Source organism: Haemorhous mexicanus, chromosome 9 (genome assembly GCF_027477595.1).
Source record: "Haemorhous mexicanus isolate bHaeMex1 chromosome 9, bHaeMex1.pri, whole genome shotgun sequence".
NCBI lineage: Eukaryota > Metazoa > Chordata > Aves > Passeriformes > Fringillidae > Haemorhous > Haemorhous mexicanus.
The window spans coordinates 8,013,063-8,027,718 of record NC_082349.1 but is presented as its reverse complement, the minus strand read 5'-3'; positions in this window follow the sequence as shown (position 1 = coordinate 8,027,718).

Genomic DNA, 14,656 nt, shown 5'->3' with positions numbered 1-14,656 from the left:
CATTGGGCTGGTTTGGTAAAACGAAGGGGGAAAGGGTTATTCATATTCCTTAATGTAATTGTCTTTTAATTTAAAGATGTCAAAATTTTATGGCAGTCTTTATTTACTTTCACTTAGCTCCTAAAGAACAAGTATGACTTCCAGATTTGCTACAAAGCAAGTAAAAAGGCAGTAAATGTAAACCAAACTGTGATTAAGAGCCTGATTCTGCTGATTAAAATCACTGGTCAAACATACTCTGACTCCACAGATCAGATCAGAACCTTTACTGCACTGGATCCCCTCCAAAACCCACTAAAGGCAATAGGAGTTTTTCTTTTGAGCTCAGTCACTGGGTGTCTGTCTGCCTTTTTCTCTTGTAAATTATAAATCACCAGGAGGAGTTTAATCCTGTAGTTTTCAGTGCCAGTGTGACATTTATTTTAACTTTGGCTGTTGACAAAGCACCCCGCATCCTGCATTTCCCTTCTGGCAATCACATGTCTATTCTAACTCACATGTTACTGTTCTGTCAGGGATTTCATTTTACTTGTTCTCTGCTTATTGCCATCCACTTCTCCAACCCTCCCTTTTCATCTGTCCATCACATTTGGCAACAAGAAAAATGGATCTATTTTGCAATACCAATTTCAGTGCCACTTGCCAGTCCAAATAAGAGTTGTGTATCTAGCACACCATACAGGGGCTCAGTTTCTGGATTTTGTCACAAGAGCTGTATTTTCTCAGCAGCTTATTAACAGCGTGTGTTTGGGGTGAAAATTAAGCAAATGGAAAAAGGATGTCACAGCAAGGAGCTGTGTTGCAACACTTAGGTTATTATATTGCATTAAGTTAAACAAAGACTGTTTAGCCATGTTATGACTATGATTCTCATTCATTCCAGTCCCTCAAGAAAATGTATTTGAAAAGAGGCAACTTTGCTCAGTCAATTTCCCCTTGGTCAAAATGCTCCCAGGTGCCACTCCTGTGAATTTGACAGGAAAAAAAAATGCTAACAGAGTAGAGCCTGGGAAGGGGGGAAGGGGGAGACTGCCATAACTCTGCTGATGCCAAGAATAAGAAGAATAATGGGAACCACTGCAGATCGGAAACTTTCTTTCGGTCATTTATCAAGCCCGTATTATTTTCTCATCTTTCACTGTCTTTGGAGCACATGTGTCAGGTGAACAAAAAAAGCTACAAGAAATCTTGAATTGCACTCTGCTTTCCCAGAAAAATGTGCTGACCATCCAGCGTGTGCCTGAGGTCAACCATGAAGCTTTCAAACAGCCTCTGGATCCATAAATAGCCCTTGGAAAAGGCTCACAGTCAGCTGAGGAGGCTTTGAATTTCTCATTCGAGGAAGGAGCCACATAGGATTGCTCAGCACCATCCCTTTGACTGTCTCTTTCCCACATCTGGCCAATGACTTTGTTGCCTAAATGGGAGCTGAGCAATCCTGGAAATTGGACTCTAAGTAGAAAACATTCCCACTTCTGCTTCATCGCTCGTGTTCATGGGGAAATAAAGCACCATGATGCTTTTACCATATGTGGATTTGAGAACAATTTCTTAATCCCCCATGCCTGAACCATAGCTTGCTGAGCAATTCCCAACAAGTACTATTCCTGATAAGGGTAGAAATGATGCAGGTGGCTTTGATAAGTTGGACTTCTTGAGTGACCTAATTTAAAGACAGCTATTCTACCTTGCCAGGGCCCAGCCACTTGGTGAGCTTTAGCCTGAAAGCTGTCACTGCTCAGATGAAAGGGACAACTGTGCCTGCCAGGCTGGTCTCACTGACCTCTGTAGGGAAATCAGTCCCCTCATGTGTTGCAACAACGGGTGCTGTGTCCTTTCTCCCTGTAGGATTTCCCACTCTAAGGTTTTGCTTCCAAGTCTTTGCATGCAGACCACAGCCTTCAACTCTCTTTTCCTTCCCTGCACAAACCTGTTAGAACACAATTTCCACATTCCTGACAGGGGATACTGCCTTCAATCTGACCATCTTCTATTGCTCTGACAAACACATCTGGTTCCATGCTGCCCTTCATTCCCTACCCAGATTGTGCCCATCTTCTCCTGCTCGTTCTCAAAGACTCCCTTTGTCCATAAAGCACCTTGTGACCTGTTAGCACCCAGGCAGAGGAGGAGCTGTGTCTTGGCTCCTACAACACACCCTGCTTGTGGCTTACTGGTAATTGCCCATCTGATCACAAAGCAATGCTACTTCATATTCCATCCACCCATCCATGCATTTCTCCTGTGTCAGCTGGATCCGGGGTAGGTCTTGAGTGGCATCCAGCAGAGAACACTCACCCAGCTTCGGGGTATGAAAAAATGGGCAACACTAAACAATACGTGTTGTTAAGCTGTGAAACTGCTTGCCACAGGAAACTGTGGGTACAAAGGGATTTAGAATTAGCTAGGTAAATTCCTGGAAGCAAAATTCACCAGGGGCTATTCAATACAAAGGCTCTATGTCTGGCACAGGAAATCCCAGCACCACAAATCACTGGCCCTGAGCCACGATCTGCATGCCCTGATATTGTGCATTAAGAACCTACTACAGCTGACTGCCATGCACAGGGTACTGGGATGGATGAGCCTCTGGCCCTGAGCGGCTCAGCTTGTGTTTCTCTACAAATAGATGAACTGGGACTAAATATCACATTTGGCACTAATGTTTCTGCATTCACCCAGCAGCATTTCTATCACCAGCGCTCTCCAAGTGGCTTCTGCCATGACATCTGGACATCACATAGCACCTGAAGCACATTAAGCTTTTTCAGCAGGTAATAAACCCCTGGACAGTGTATGGCAGGCAAGCCCTGGTCTCTAAATACCCATCACGGACATTGCTTTCTCCAGCAATTGCCAAAGCCTGCTTTAGATTAAACTGCTTCAGACCAGCAACTGCAGAAGGGCAAGGCTGGAAAAGGAAGTCTCTCTTGTTTTGTTTGGGCTCTTATTTTACTGCTGATTGGTTGTTTTGGGGTTGTTTGGTTTTTGACAAATTATTTAAAGGACAAATACAAGGCTAAACAGCTGAATGCATCAAAAAAGGTCAGCCAGTTTCTCAGGCTACTGTCTTTTTCCAGCTGTTCCATGTGAGAAAATGAATCAGGCGGGGCTGGATCTCCCTGGTTGCTTTCCACAATGTAAAGTAGGCTTCTTTGATACAAAGCAAGGGGCTGGGGAGGTTACAGGATGCTGGGGTGGTGATGCCACACAGGATGCCAGCAAGACCCCTCTTCTTGTTGGGCAACTGCTCTTTTCAGAGCCATTCCCAGCATCCCATACCCAGGACCACTGTCCATCAGCTGTTCTGCTCTGGGTCTGGGAATAATGCAAACCTGGAGCCTTACTTCAAAACTTCACAAACTCCACATATTATAGGGAAGTCTGGGCCACAGCAATGGAAAACTCCTTGTGAGATAGAGGCTGTGTCAGTCTGTCCCCTGCAGCCCTCTCTCTGGAAGTGCCATGCATGGCTTGCCCAGTGCCACCAGTGTGTCACCAGAACAAATGTGCCACTTCAGCTGGAGCTCCCTGAGATTCCCCTGGGAATTCTTCCCCTTTTGTCTTGGTCTCTGGAAGTGTGGCAGATTAGCCTGGAAAGGGCTGCACCAAGCAAATTGATATAGGAAATAAAAGAGGAAGGGAACTGAGGAGGGAGTGAAGGAAGGAAGTGGCAGAAGGAAGTGGCGGAAGGAAGGAAGGAAGTGGTGGAAGGAAGTGGCGGAAGGAAGAGGCGGAAGGAAGTGGCGGAAGGAAGAGGCGGAAGGAAGTGGCGGAAGTGGCGGAAGTGGCGGAAGTGGCGGAAGGAAGGAAGGAAGGAAGGAAGGAAGGAAGGAAGGAAGGAAGGAAGGAAGAAAGAAAGAAAGAAAGAAAGAAAGAAAGAAAGAAAGAAAGAAAGAAAGAAAGAAAGAGAAAGAGAGAAAAAAGGAAATAAAAAGGAAAAAAGAAAAAAAAGCAAAAGAAGGAGAAAAAAGCAAGCATGCATTTCTGATGACAGCTGCACAAAAGTGCCTTATTCTGGCAGATCTCTCAATTAAAATCAAGCCACCCTAATTTAAGGGGAAAATAAACACAGGCCTTATGTTATGTGCTTTGCTTTCAAAAGGAATCAGCCTGAGGAGAGGCAGCAGGGCCCTGAGCTGGGGATGGCTGGCTGTGAGGGGGAGGCAGGTCCTGCTGGCCCAGCTGCTGCCCCAGTCTTCAGGGCTCTGGGGCAGAGGAGCCCCCACCCTGCAGCGGTTCTGGGGCGAGGGGAGGTGTCTGTCCCAGGTGGGTCTGGGGCAGACACTTCAGTGCAGTGACCCCAGCTCCTTTTCAGCTTAGTCCATATCAGCCAGAGGCCAGGAGGGACAGACTGGACAGTCTGCCCTGACACTGCCCTTAGGGTGAAGAATTAGGAAGTTCAAAGCACAACAATGTATTCTCATGTTTTTCTTCTCCCACACTTCTGAGTAAAAATGAGGCCACTTCCCTTGCACACAGCTATTCTAACACGACTGGAGAGCAGCATGAGGGGCTGCTTTCTGAGCAGATAGGCTGAGTGCCACTCACAGGGAATCCACACAGTCCCTGCCCTGCTCCGCTGCAGTGCTCCTGCATTCTCCAGGATGGGACGGAAAGATGAGCCCTCCCATAACTGCATGATGCCTACATCCCTACCTGGGAACAGCAAAACATGCTGAAAAACCTGCCTGCTCTTCTGCTGCTGCCTTTTTTCCTCTTCTCACTGTACTCAGGATGAAATAAAGAATCCCCATCCACCTTTGGATAAGAAATAGCTGGAATCAAATGAGTTAATACACAGTTAGTACACTGTGTCTCCCATGTTCTTTCTTATGAAATGAATTATGAAACACTCTGTGTGTGTGTAGACACTCTCTGTGCCACATAACAACCAGATAACACAGTATAGGTAAAACTCTACACTTAATTCTGGGGCTCTTGTAGACCTCTCCCAGCCTGGTACAGTCTCAGCCTGCACAGGGGACCTGCTACTGGATTGGGATGGAAGAAACAAAAAACCCACAGGGATGAAAATTTCCAAGGGTCTGGGGAATTGTCAAAGGGTCACTTCCCCAGGCTGGACATCTAAACTCCTCATTTGCTGCACAGAAAGAATTTGCCAGAATTTTCAGAGGAAAATTTTCAAAGGAAGAATTTAAAGAGTGTAACAACGGGAAAAAACTGGAAACTCTTCAGCATAAGCTCTCATGGATTTGGGTCTGGATTGCAGAAGTTCAAGAGATCAAAGCAGTAGCAATCAGAAGGGGCAAACCAGAGACAGCATGCAGATAAAAGAAGAGATAAAAGCCAAAGAAAGCTTGGACAGGAGGCTGACATTGGTAAATGAGGAACTGGAGCTGGATTAAATGGGTAGTGCTTGATGTCTTGTCTAGCCCCTTTTTTGGCTCCATTGGCTTCTGCAGAACTGAAGCTGTGGGGGTGGGGGGAATGGGAAAAATGCTATTTTCATTTTCTGTCCTTGCCAAGAAAAGCTTCTCTGTGTGAATAATCTCTGTGCTGCCTGTGGAAGGAGCCTGTGCAAGGAGCTGGGACAGCAAGGATCCTTCTGGGGATAAAAGCTGCTCAGGGGGTCAGTGGACCCCAAATTGAGCATAGGCTGCCCAGAGGTCCCTGGTGGGACACACCTTTGTCCTACATGTTTGACCAGAGGATGCACAATGCTTCTTACACCTCAGGATCAGATATGGATCTGGCCCTTAGACAACAAGGAACTTTTTTAAGCTGGGGGTTATCTTTAGCTTTTTAAGTATTTTAATACAAAGCATTCCTGTAGTCTGGGCTGGAGGGGTGACCCAGCTGCATCAGCAGAGCCCATCTTGGCCTCCTCAGGAAGAAGCAATTATTCAATCAGTGCATGAGGGACTGGGTGGATCCTCTCACATTTGCAGCTCCTCAAAGCCAGCTCCTTTGGGTGCGAAGGTGGGGATGATTCCTTCTCACAGGTGCCTTCTGTGACACAGCTCACCTGGGCTGTCATCTGGGAGGAGGGGGAAGAAGAACAGAGCAGAGAAGAACATCTCAGAAGGTGTGGAGCTGGGGTTGTGCCGTGGCACAGTCAGTGAGTCTCATTTCAGGACTGACTGTGATGGAGGGAGGGACATTTATGGGTAGTGGGACCTGAAAAGGAAAGAAGCAAGAGCTGACAACAGGGCAATGCTCATTTCTGAGGAGCTGCTGCAGTGATGGGTTTGTGTGAGGCTTTGGTGTGGAGGAAAAACAGGAATTGCTCCTATCCTCTGAGTTACTCTGCCTAAAATGCATTTGAGGGCTGGCTGGGACCTGCATGAGTGAGTTTGTGGTGGGATTGGGTTAGAAAATGACATCTAAATGATTCTGTGGCTTGAGAGGTTGAGCCTGGGGTGAAGGGAGGAGAGATGTGGCCTGTGAATTTGTAGATTTATTTTTTTTAAATTCTGTTTCCAATGTCTGGAAGGAGAAGCACAGTGTCTTTTCCCAGCCTCTCCTCTCTGTCCTTGCTGGGGCTCCTTGTGCATCCTCCCCAGCTCGGGGTGAAAAGCGGGGAGGACCCATTCCTGCTCGTGGTGAGACAAGCTCACCCCGGATTTGTGGGCTGTGGTCGCACGAGCAGAGAACTCCCAAATTCCCCTCCGCGATCTCCAGCTGCCATCTGCTGGTAACTGCGCCCGCGGAGCCCGGAGCCAGCGCATCCCTGCCGGGCACGTCCCGGGCTGCCCGGCGCTGGGAGCATCCCTGGGGAACAGCGGGGCTCAGGAGACGGCAAAGGGCTGAGCTGAAGGAATCCCACTCCAGGCTGTGCGGGGGAATCCATCCCTTCCAGCAGAACACTGAAGGACGAGCGGGGTTTAAGCACTGCAGTAATTGATGATTTATTGGAGATGAATTTTTCTCTCTGGAGAGATATTAAACCTGCCTCGGGGAGGCGGGGAAGAGGTGGGAAACAATCTGTTAAAATGTGTTTCTGCTGCTTTCTGCTCGCTTAGGCACAGAAAAGCAGGTTAGCAAAAAGTGAAAGAGGGTACTGAGAGACTAGTGGGGTTTGGGAGGTGTTTTGGTTTGTTTGGTTCTGATTGAATTGTGCAACTTCAGAACTGTTCTGCTGCATGTTTCCCAATAAAAATAGGAGTCAGATCTCAGGTCAATCACAAGAATACTGGCTGAGCACATGGCCTGGGCATCTCCAGGCCCTGTGACACCATTCCTGCCTTCCCTGTTGGAGGTGAGAGGATAAAAGCCACAGATACTGCCAGGAGTGATCTGAAGAATTAATTTCCCTGGATTTGGAAGGGGGATTTCCTGGGGTGATCACAGGCAGGAGGCTGCAGGGGTCTGTTGGTCCTTGTGAGAATCACAACCCAGTGGGTGCCTTGGTTAACACCAGCTACACCTGGTGGAGAACTGATAGTTTTAAATATATGAAGTCTTTACAAGGTTTATGAAAATAAATTATGGATCAAAAGAGAAAGATCCTATCCATCCCACCACAAAGGAAAAATTAAAGTGTGAGCTTAAGCCTCCTTAGCCAGGAGAAAATCCACAGCAGCACTCTGAGCATCACAGTGGGTCTGTGAGACCCCACACCTTCCTCTGACACCAGAGCCTCCTACACTATGATGGACATCCAAAAAAAGCTGTTTTCATTGCTTTAATTGCTCCCTGAAGACCTTGTTTCATGGGGCCCTCTTGGAAAGCCACCCTTGGAGCTGCAGCTTGGAATGCTGCACATTTCGGAGCAGAGGCTTTGCCAGGAGAATGGGGGAGTGTAAGAGTGGAGAGGACCCTCAGCTGAGCACCAGCATTGGCAATTCTCCTGTGAAATTGGTGAGATTTATTGTTTTCCCTGAAGTCCTAGTTTGTGCAGTAAACTTCCCAAATTTCATGCATATATGAGACTTGCTGCTAGAGCTCATTATGATGGAGAAAAGTATAAAAATGCACCCTCTGGGAACAGAAACCAGAAAGAACAGAAAACCTCTACTGCTGGAAAAGAAAAAGTCCCCATCATATCTAAGCCAATATCATTCAATTTTGGCCCCCATCTCAAGAATTTTTTATGCTTGGAGTTGGCAGTAATGAAGCTTCACTGATGCTTTGGCCTAGAACAAGGGCATTATTTCCTGTGTCCTGGCCAATGTCCCAAACTGTGTGATTCCTCTTCCATGTACTCAAAATCCTCCCTGGAAACTGAGGTCTGCAGGGGGGAATCTTTATCACATTTTGTCCTCAGCTTCTCTAGGGCATCATGAAGCGTCAGCATCCTCCCACGCTAAGTCTCATCACACTGTGCAAGTTGATGGCAGTAGTTTATCAAGTCTGATGTATTCCTCAGGATATGAGCTGCTCAACTGTGGTGTAGGAATAATAAAAGTCATTGTTGCTATTATTATTATTGTGGTGAAGATTAGTATTGGGGCTGTTGCTGGAGAATGTCAGAGTCTTTCTGTCTCTTAACAATTATTTTCCTTTTGGTAGTGCAGCTAGACTTGAAGCAGGACCAAAGAGGCCTTTTATTTTTATTTTAGTTTTGTTTTAAGAAATCTCAGCCCTGGAGGGAGCTGTCGTTTTGGGATGCTGATTACTTGTGCAAGTTGACAGGGAGGAAGGCGGCTCTGTCTGTAGTGATCCCGAGTCTTTTCTCCTAATCAAGCCAGCACTGCAGGCTCTGTGTGGAGGATGTGTAACCCTATCTCACTGCCTGACAACTCCTTTAGCTCCAGAATTTGCTTCCTCAGTCCCCACAAACTGCAGCAAACCATTAAGTTTGATTTTACTACTTTTTCCTTCTTCCTCCCACCCCTCCTTTCCTTCTCCTTCATCATCTCAGCAACCATTTTGTCTCAGCCTTCCTTTCTGGTTCTTTTCCTTAGGGATAGTAACTCTAAAGACTGTACTCACTTCCTATATATCCTTGACCCTCAGAGCTTTTCGACTTCTATTTTATCAACTAGTCAAAGAAAATTCAGCATCAATTCAAAAATGCTCCTTTAAAAAAAAAAAAAAAATCTTATCTGGCCAGTTTTCTTTGAAAAGTGATTCAGCCAGAATGGATCGACAGACTTTGTAGAAAAGTTCAGCTCTTGCTGAAGCTTGAAAGGGGATCTTGCATCTATAGGGTTTGGCTCAAAGACATGGATTTCCTTTCCAGTTCTGTGAGTCCATAACACAGTGACTGCAGGGGAATGGCAGTGAAATAGAGTTGTCTTTTGCTGAGCCTGGATGTGAAAAGAAATTACAAGTGTTGATGGGCTCCTCACTGGAGCAAGAGGAGCTGCTGCCCCTGATGCTCAAGGCTGCCTCCAAGGGAGCACCAGCAGCTGGATGGTGCTGGCAGAGGGGCTCTCCCAGGGGCCCTGATGCAGATGTGGGGCACAGACACTGAGTCAGGGAGCTCTTTGTGAAGGAGGGAAAGAAGGAGCACAGAACATCATGGAGGAAACCTTGTAACGTTAATAAAAGCTCTGCAGAGCTCTGGGATGAGGCCCCAGCTGTGAAGAAGCCATTCCTTCATTGCTTCTGTTGGACTTGAGTATTTCTAGACAAGAGGGTTTGTACCAGACTTCACCTCCCTGTGAGACCACCCACCAACCCCCCGACACTGACTAACCTGTCATAAGGAGAATGCCTTTTTCCTGCCTCCTAACTTTCAAAAGAAGGATCTGACTCTATTTTGCCATTTTTCTATTGACATGGAGGAGAAGGATTTTTTAAATAGTCACCAAGCAGAGATGGATCAAGCTGCTGATACCTGTCTGAATTCACAGCTCCAAAACAGATATTCACATCTGTGGTTTTGCCATGGGGCAAGAGAGAAAGAGCTGAGAAGAAAATAATGGTGAGCTGAATGCCTCACCCATTCAGCACACGGGAAAATCCCCAGGAGGAAAGGTAAGGAGTAAGGCTGGGCTATCACCTCACCTTTCTTTTGAAAGGGGCCACAAAGAAAACATTTAAATACCTCAGATTGCTTTTTAGTTGTGTTTAGGGAGTGGTTTTTGGGAGAGCACAGATCAGAAGTCATTCAGCAAGGACAGTTTTCTTCCCCACTGTGTGATCTGTAAAAGGATTGTGTGAGGTCACAGTGGGAAACAGAGAGAGGCATCCTATTCCCTGCTCCACAGGAGCTTACCAGGTGATCATGCACCACCTCCAGTTCTACCACATGGTAAGTGGTAAAACTTGGACTAAGTTCCTTGTGATTCTCAGACAATGGATTTCAGGAGAACATCCAAGGAATCTGCTTGTTCCTGCAGTACCAAACCTGCTACTGCAGGAGCTGTGAAAGCATTACCTTGCCTGCTTTGCTGTGGAGCATTACTGTCCCAGCCACCATCAGCTGCTCCCCCATGGCTGTTCTCATCTTCAGAGGGACCTAGAGAGGATCAAATGAAGTGAAGAAGCTTTTACTGCAACCCCTCCATCTCTTCTGCCTGTTGATTCTTTATTACTGAGTCTGCATCTTGCTGGTGGTACCAATGTTCACAGCTCACACCGCCTTTATCATGGAGCATCACCATGAACATGCTAATTCACTGCTTGGATTGTAGGGCTGATGTGACTTTCACTTCCTTGGTGTTTCTCATCACTTCACTTGTACTCCAAACCTGAGACATCTTTCCAGGAAAGCAATACCCAGAGTCCTAATGCAAACTACAAATAGATCTCTTCATGTCTTAAATTTGTTTTAAAATGCTTTCATAAAAATATTTATTTCCAGGGTTTTTACCCAGACTTCTGCATGGAGTTGGCAAAGGCATTATGTAACAGCTAAATCTTCATTAGTTATATCTGTTTGCTTTGTGCCTTCATGACAATGATGAAAGCTGTAAATAAGTGTATTGTCCCATCCTAACAAGGATAGTGTATCCATCAATAAGGACACTTACTCTGCTGAGATCTTTGCAAGGCTGTAGAGGGGAGTAAATTAAAGGGAGAACGACATCCTTCATCTAAAGCGTCCTTGTTCTGTCACTTAATGTTTTACCCTTGCTAATATTTTTCAAAGTCTGGCTGTTAGTCAAAAAAGTCACTCAGTAAATGTGACATATTTTTTCCAGCTTAAGTCTGCTTGGTCCTAGAATGATTCTTCTAGGCAGTTATGGCTGGAAGAGTGACCTGAAACTCCTTCTGTCTTCTCACCTTCATTTCCCAGCAGTCACAGAAGTTTCCCAGTGGGATGTCTGGGGATGGAAGGGGCAATCAAAGAAGGTTGTTCAGCTGAATAGGGAAGAGCAAACCCTTGTTTGGGACAGCAAATGAGTTGTCTGGATAAAGACAGCAAGATGAGACTCCACTCTTAGTAGTCCACCTCATCCTGGACTGGCTGGCTGGTAACACCACGCTTAGCCCAGGGTGTCTCCTCTCACTAAACTCAACTTAGGTCCCACTTAGGCGCAGAAAAGCTGTGTGGTAACTTGAAACTGTGCTGTGTGTCAAGGCTGTCCTTGGCACACAGGCAGGTGCCAGGGTTATGGGCCCACAGTGCTACAGGTGATCTCTGGGAGAGAGTGAGGAGGGGGTAGGAGATGGTCAGTGCCACTTGCTGGCAGAGATCCATGCTCCCAGCTCCCTGCCAAGGGAGCCCAGACACGGGAAGCACATCCCATGTGAGCCCACCTGCATTGCACGGCTGGAAGTGAGCGTGTGAACACACAGCCTGCACAGGGAGCTCTGCCCATCCCCAGGGATGGAGAGGAGCAGTTTCCAGCACACAGAGCTGTGAGCTTCCCCCGATGTGGCAGGGCTCAGAGCAGCCTGACAAGGTGCTGAGGCTCCCACTGAATCCAGCACCTTCCCTGGCTCCTCTGCGTGGCATTTTATCCCTGCCTCAGCACAGGGGTCCCTGACACACCCCGGTAAAATAAACAAACAAACAAAATTAGTGCAAGGAGTCTTGAATTGATGGACTGCCTCCAGGTTTATGGGACAGTCCAGGAGTGAAAATCAGAGTGTGGCCTGCAGAGGGAAGAAAAGAGCTGTGGTAGCACCACGGCGCTTCCCGGGGGTCTGCTCTGCTTCCCGCTGCTCCTCTGGAGCAGGCTCCGAGCTGAATAGCTGCCTTTAAACATTAAATACATTCAAAGCCCATTCATATCACACCAAAATTAAACTGCTGGATTTCATTCAAGAGTCGTTCCCCCGAGAAAGAGCTGAGAAGAAAATAATGGTGAGCTGAATGCCTCACCCATTCAGCACACGGGAAAATACCCAGGAGAAAAGGTAAGGAGTGAGGCTGGGCTATCACCTCACCTCATTGCATCGGTATCTGTGTATAAACCAATTTCTCAATCCATTTAGAAATTCACTAATTGTCATTGGAACTATTTGCTGATGACTGTGAAGTAGCTTGTAATGAAGAGGAAGTCCATTTATTCGTTAACGTTTGTGAAAATAATTGCCTGTCACTCCACCGACCATCCTTTGCCCCAGAAACACTTGCTCTTCAGCACCTTTTTATTTTTGTCTGAGCTGCACTCTTTGAAATGCCACTTACAATTTCCAGTCCCTGAAGGGCTCGTTCCCAGCCTCTGTGACAGGAGTGAGGGTGAACACCCCACAAGGGGACACTAAACGTCCTGTCAGCTCTGTTGCAAGGAGAGGAGAGTGTATTAACTGTGCTGCAGGGTCTGGCTGCCTGGCTGCAGCTCCCAGGTACTGCTCAAACTGGGTTCTACAGGGCTGCTGCAGCTCTGCAGCCTGCCCCACACCTCTGCTGGGCACCACAGCAGGGATGGGAGAAGCCATGGATGCAGGGCTTGGAGACAATGGGGCTGTCTCTGGCAAAGAGGGAGACAAGGTGGCCCTGTGTGAGCTTCAGGGGTGTCTTCTGCCCCCTGTTTGATAGCCCTGCTCTCAGCGTTCACCAAGACAACAAAAAGGCTGCATAAAGCCAGGCATGCACCAGGAGGTGAGTCCTAGAGGGAGGAGGAATGGTTTTTGGAAGGTACAGGAGTGATGTCTCGGGAGGGGAGGAATGGGGAAAGGATGAAGATCTGTATTCCTCAGCTCTCTGTGCCAATTGCCCCTGTGAGTGCAGCCAACACCTCTGCCTGCACCTGATCCTGCTGAGTGACACATTGTGGGGATGGCTTTGTCCCCTGTGCTCACTGGCTCACCCCTCTCCATCATGCCCAGCACTTCCTCTGCTGCCACCACCACTGCCACCAGCACAGGTAACATAAACCAACTCATTCCTTCACTTTGGGCAAGCAAAATTCAGCACTGCCTGCATGGCCAAGAGGCTCTGAGCCCTCTGCCAGCTGGGGAGGGTGGGTTTGCTGCAGCAGGTAACCTGCACACTCAAGGTCCCTCGCCAGGTCCCTGCAGAGAGAAGTGGGAGAAAGAGTTTGCCACCCTCTGAATCAGCAGAGATCTGCCAAATCACACGTGCTGGGCTTATGCTGCTGACACATCTTTCACCCCAAGGCTGCTTGTTTGTTTGTCAGCGCTGTGAATTTTTATTGTCTCCTGAGCATGTGAACTCCCACATCTATACCCAGGGCAAGGGGCGTGGGCGTGCGTGGCCACCAGTGCCACCTCCCGGGCGTGCATGGTCCCCAGTGCTGACCCAGCAGTGCATGGGGCAGGAGATAAGCACTGCCCTGCTGCTGGGACCCTGCGCTGTGCACCCGCCTCTTGCCCGGGGCTGCTGCAGCAAGGGAGCCACACAACAGCAGGATGTGGCACTCCCTTGGCTGTGGGCAGGGACAGTGGTCACATCCCTAGGGAGAACTCCTCTGCAGCTTGTGCTGGGAGTGGGGAGCAGAGCAACTCCTGCCTGAACAGGATGGAGCAGCCAGGGAAGGACTGCCACAAAGGCACTCAAGGTGTTGTGCATGTTTGAGGTGCAGCTGCTGCAATCCTGCCCAGCAATCAGGCTGGCCACTGCAGTTTGGGATGGTCCAGGCTGTGTAATACCACCTGACAACATCCTGCTGCCATAATCCTGTGTTGTTCCAGTGTGTCCAATGGACTCGTGGTAGCTCATGGCTGTTGGGAATGGCTTATTGGATGTATTTGCTGGCCTGGGGTGAAACCTTTCAAGTGTTTCCAAGTGTTAGCTGCTGCAAATACAGCAGTGTGGGAAGGTGGGGTGAAGGGCTAGGTCAGGCAGGTACTTGGGGTTTGGGCTTCCCATGTGGAGGAGCATTCCTGGTTTGGGAAGACTGGAGACACTGTTTGCTTCTTGGGCAGGTACTTAATGCATGTTAGGATTAGGCAAATGTCTTTTGCTTTCAGGTGCTGAGGTGTTAAGAGGGAGAAGGGTGTGGGTGAGTGTAAATCAGCTCTGTGCAGGGAGAGCTGCCTGTTTATACCAGGGGATTTAGGCCTCCAGATATTTAACTTCTGGTAACTGTACTTCAGCCTGTTGAAATATTTCAGTTTTGAAAAGCCTCTAGTGGATAATGAGCCTACAGGGAGGCACTGCTCCCAGGGAGCCTCAGACTGGGGAGCAGGGGTGGATATGGGCCTCACGTTAGCAGTGCAATTAATGAGCAAGTAGGCAGCCAGCATCTGCAAGAAAAATCTGGGAGAGAGAGAAATAAAACAAAGTGAGAGAGAGGTTTTCTTGCCTCCCTTGAAACCAAGATCAAGCACAGCTCACCTAAGTTTAAAATGTCCCATGTGATTTATCACAGGGTGAGGGACCACAGAG